This window comes from Palaemon carinicauda, chromosome 10 (assembly GCF_036898095.1).
Source record: "Palaemon carinicauda isolate YSFRI2023 chromosome 10, ASM3689809v2, whole genome shotgun sequence".
In the NCBI taxonomy this organism is placed as follows: domain Eukaryota; kingdom Metazoa; phylum Arthropoda; class Malacostraca; order Decapoda; family Palaemonidae; genus Palaemon; species Palaemon carinicauda.
The window spans coordinates 139,070,464-139,075,463 of record NC_090734.1 but is presented as its reverse complement, the minus strand read 5'-3'; the positions used below and the strand labels follow the sequence as shown (position 1 = coordinate 139,075,463).

The 5,000-nt window shown below is 34.1% G+C and overlaps 1 protein-coding gene across 2 annotated transcripts in view; it reads right to left on the bottom strand.

Moving 5' to 3' along the window:
* Positions 1-5,000, bottom strand: part of LOC137648828 (homeobox protein aristaless-like) — a 328,308-nt gene that overhangs the window by 248,338 nt on the left and 74,970 nt on the right. The window lies entirely within an intron of this gene.

Genomic DNA, 5,000 nt, shown 5'->3' with positions numbered 1-5,000 from the left:
GCGCACGCACACACACATACACACACACACACACGCACACATATATATATATATATATATATATGCACACAACTATGTATATACGTATGTATGTACACACGTATATCTATATAATCGCAGAGTTTAGATTTATTCTGAAAATTAATCAATAAAAATATACTGCCCTTCCTTCGTTTATTTTCACGCCCTCCAACCCACCCAATCACTCACTCCTCCACGCCCACTCACCCACACCCACGTTTACATATGTTTAATTTTTATGAAATCAGTGTGTATTGCTACACGAGAGATCCAAACAGGTATAAAAACAGATTGCAATTACGAAATTGTCCTGCAGTTTTGGAATTGTGTAAAAACACTCTTCCCCCCCCCCCCACCTTGATTTTTTCTTGAAGCAGGTGACAGGATGAAGTTAAATCGGGAGTTTCCAATTACCAGTTTTACTTCGGCAATTCCAGTTTTTCTTTTATTTTACTCGTTTTCTCTCTTAATTGATCTTGATATGTGATAAAACATTTCATCGATTTCTGTTTTATCATTATTTTTATTATTATTATTATTATTATTATTATTATTATCACTTGATAAGCTACATCCCTAGTTTGAAAAGCAGGTGGCTATAAGCCCAGTGGCCCCAACAGTGAAAAATGCCCAGTGAGGAAAGGAAACAAGGAAAAATTATATATTTCGAGATCAGTAACAACATTAAAATAAATATTTCCTATAAAAACTATAAAATTTTAACAATTCTTCAATTCCAGTTTTTCTTTTATTTTACTCGTTTTCTCTAGACTTAATTGATCTTGATATGTGTGATAAAACATTTCATCGATTTCTGTTTTATTATTATTATTATTATTATTATTATTATTATTATTATTATTATTATTATTATTATTATTATTATTACTGGCTAAGCTACAGTTTTATCATTATTATTATTATCAATATTATCATCTTCATTATTATTATTATTATTATTATTATTATTATTATTATTATTATTGTTATTATTCCATAGATTGAAAACCAGGATGCTATAAGCCCAGTGATCCCAACAGGGAAAATAGCGTAGTGAGGAAAGGAATCAAGGAAAAAGAAAATATTTCAAGAACGATAACATTAAAATAAATATTTCCTATATAAACTAAAAACTTTAACGATTCGGAAATTTCAGTTTTTTTATTTTACTCGTTTTTTCTAGACTTAATTGATCTTGATATGTGTCATGAAATATTTTATCGATTTCTGTATTATTATTATTATTATTATTATTATTATTATTATTAATTGCTAATCTACAGCCCTAGTTTGAAAAGCAGGATGCTATAAGCCCAGGGGCCCCATGAGGGAAAATAACCCAGTGAGGAAAGGAAATAAGGAAAAATAGAATATTTCAAGAACAGTAACATTAAAATGAATATTTCCTATATGAACTATAAAAACTTTAACAATTCTGCAACACCAGTTTTTCTTTCATTTTACTCGTTTTCTCTAGACTTAATTGATCTTGATATGTGTGATAAAATATTTCATCTATTTCTGTTTTATTTTTATATAAGATATGTCTGGATTAATATTCGGTTGATGAACTGATATAAGTGGAAAATATCACTCCGGGGTTTTTTGTTGATAATAATTGGATGAATAATTCTATCTACGAATTCCTAGTGTTCTTATTTCAGTTTTAGTTTAATTGAGAAAAACCATACTAATTAAACATTTTACGAGCTGCATCAGAAGTAAATGAATATATAAATGTCTGCAGTAGTGTTTTGGTGTGCTTTGATTAGATATTTTACGGGTGTCCGAATGATAAACTTCATGTTTCATGAATTTAGGATTTCTTATTGTAAAAAAAATATAAACATTATTATTTCTCATCTTCCGTTTTCGTCTTCATCTACCTGCCCATATTGATTTTTTTCTAACAATATTTGCGTGAAAATGTAGACATTTTTCCAAATATTTTTATTCCGCCCATATTGGGTAACTACATTTGTGGGTTGCATTATTTAACAAACACATTCTGTAGTACATCTTTCACACATTCATAGATGAACACCATTTTGTACACAATGTGCTTCTTGCATGAATACATCATTACATATTCTCGACTGATAGACCTCTTTTTCAATTTTATTCGTAAGTCAGAAATGAGTACATAATTTGAGTAAGATTTTAGAAGAATACACACTGTATACAATATAATCGTCATTATTCTAACAGTTCTAACTCATAGACTTTGGATGAATACACCCTGAATACATAATATAATTTTCATTGTTCTAACTCATAGGTTGTTGATGAATACACCCTATATACATAATATAATCCTCATTGTTCTAACTCATAGGTTGTAGATGAATACAATCTGTATACATAATATAATCGTCATTATTCTAACAGTTCTAACTCATAGACTTTGGATGAATACACCCTATATACATATTATAATTCTCATTGTTCTAACTCATAGGTTGTAGATGAATGCAAACTGTATACATAATATAATCGTCATTGTTCTAACAGTTCTAACTCAGATTTTGGATGAATACACCCTATATACATAATATATTCCTCATTGTTCTAACTCATAGATTGTAGATAAATACAGCCTGTATACACATTCGTATATATACCTAAACGTTTACATACATAACGGAAAACATGCTGAGAGAGAGAGAGAGAGAGAGAGAGAGAGAGAGAGAGAGAGACTTTATCTCCATATCTTGAAACGATGTGGCCTTTTTATATTCGTCTTTATGGTGCTCATATCTATGATTTATGGATGTTGCTAGTCCTCTTCCTCCACTATTAATTCGCTTTTACTTTTATTTTTTATCTTATTTATCTTTTTAATTTTTTTTTTTTTTTTTTTTTCCGCTACGGAGATTTCCACTAGTCACTACCGTATCGTGGACAAAGCTCGACTGTGAATTTATTATTATTATTATTATTATTATTATTATTATTATTATTATTATTATTATTATTATTATTATTATTATTATTATTATTAGCTAAGCTACAACCCTAGTAGGAAAAGCAATTCCAAGATGCTATAAGCCTAAGGGCTCCAATGGGGAAAAATAGCCCAATGAGGAAAGGAAAGTCCTTTAAGTATATTGAAAGGATCTTGAATTTATGTATGCGATTTTAAGTCGACGGAGAATTCAAGTTTTTATTGGTTAAATTTAAGTAGAGTGAAATGAATATAACAAAAATGGTTATATTTACATAAGGGAAAATATAAGAACTTCATACACAGCTACAAGAACATAGTTCTTTTAGCTGTATATGAAGTTCTTATATTTTCTGTTCGGTAATTATAACTATTTTGTTATATTCATTTCACTCTACCTAGATTTAGTTATATTTCTAGATTGACTTCGAGATTAAAACCATATTTTTTCTATTTGCATTTTTTTCCATGACAATTACTTTTTCGACATTTTCATTATTCTTCCATTTGTTTCTCAATTACAACCCGTCTGACCACGTTATGCCAACTTTTTTAAATTTTTCTCTAATTATTTTATTTCTGTACAGTCCACGTTTCCGTCGTTATCAACCGGAGATCTTTTAGGATTTTTATGCATGGTTGAAGGAAGGGGTTGGTGGAGGAACGAGGTAGGGTTGAGGGAAGGGGAGACTCTTCTCCACTCCCCTCACTTCCCCTCCCTCTAGCCCCCCCCCCCCTCCCCCCTTCTCTTCCCTTTCCGAAATGACGCTGTGCTAATTACAGATAACCAGAGTAATGGTTCGCTGGATTTACGAGATCGTATCAGTGGAGCTTCGAGGCAGCTTCGGTAATGAAGCCGTTTCGAACCGCCGGCGCTTACGAGTCGAAAGGTTTTTTTTTTTTCTTTTGGTATCGCCATCTCTCTCCAATATATTTCTTATTCGTGTTTTTTTTTAATTCTGGGGATGGGGAAGAATTCTAGGCACCCCAGTTAATGAAGCTGTTTCAAGCCAACAGCTCTTCTTGCCTCTCGGCACGTATCAGTGGCGCTTCGAACCACGTGTCAAACGATGGAGCCGTTTCGGTACGCTGACACTTGGAACAGACACGATCTGTTTGGGAGTTTTTCTCACATTTCGTATCTTCAGAGAGAGAGAGAGAGAGAGAGAGAGAGAGATGCTTGCTTTAACATGCTCCAATCCATGATTGGAACACGGGGTCTTGCGTTGGCAGCCTTTGAGAGAGGGAGAGAGAGAGATGCTTGCTTTAATTTGTTCCTACCCATGACTGGAACACAGGATCTTCCATTGGCAGCCCGTTAAAGAGAGAGAGAGAGAGAGAGAGAGAGAGAGAGAGAGAGATGCTTGCTTTAACATGCTCCAACCCATGATTGGAACACAGGGTCTTGCGTTGGCAGCCTTTGAGAGAGAGAGAGAGAGAGAGAGAGAGAGAGAGAGAGAGAGAGATGATTGCTTTAACTTGCTCCTACCCATGACTGGAACACGGGATCTTCCATTGGCAGCCCGTTAAAGAGAGAGAGAGAAAGAGAGAGAGAGAGAGAGAGAGAGATGCTTGCTCTAACATGCTCCAACCCATGATTGGAACACGGGGTCTTGCGTTGGCAGCCTTTGAGAGAGAGAGAGAGAGAGAGTGAGATGCTTGTTTTAACTTGCTCCTTCCCATGACTGGAACACGGGATCTTCCATTGGTAGCCCGTTAAAGAAAGAGAGAGAGAGAGAGAGAGAGAGAGAGAGAGAGAGAGAGGGGAGAGAGAGAGAGAGAGATGTTTGCTTGCTTTAAATTGCTCCTACCCATGACTGGAACACTGGATTTTGCATTGGCACCCCTTGAGAGAGAGAGAGAGAGATTCAAATCGTATAATTCTAAAATTCAAGGTAGAGAAAATGGGGCTAAGAATGTTTCCCGTCAGATATACATATCTGCAATGTTTTTCCTTTGATTAAACATGGGTGAGGAAATACACTCGTTTCTGTCCTTTGTCATTTTACATTGTTGGCAGCAAACACCTCATTCT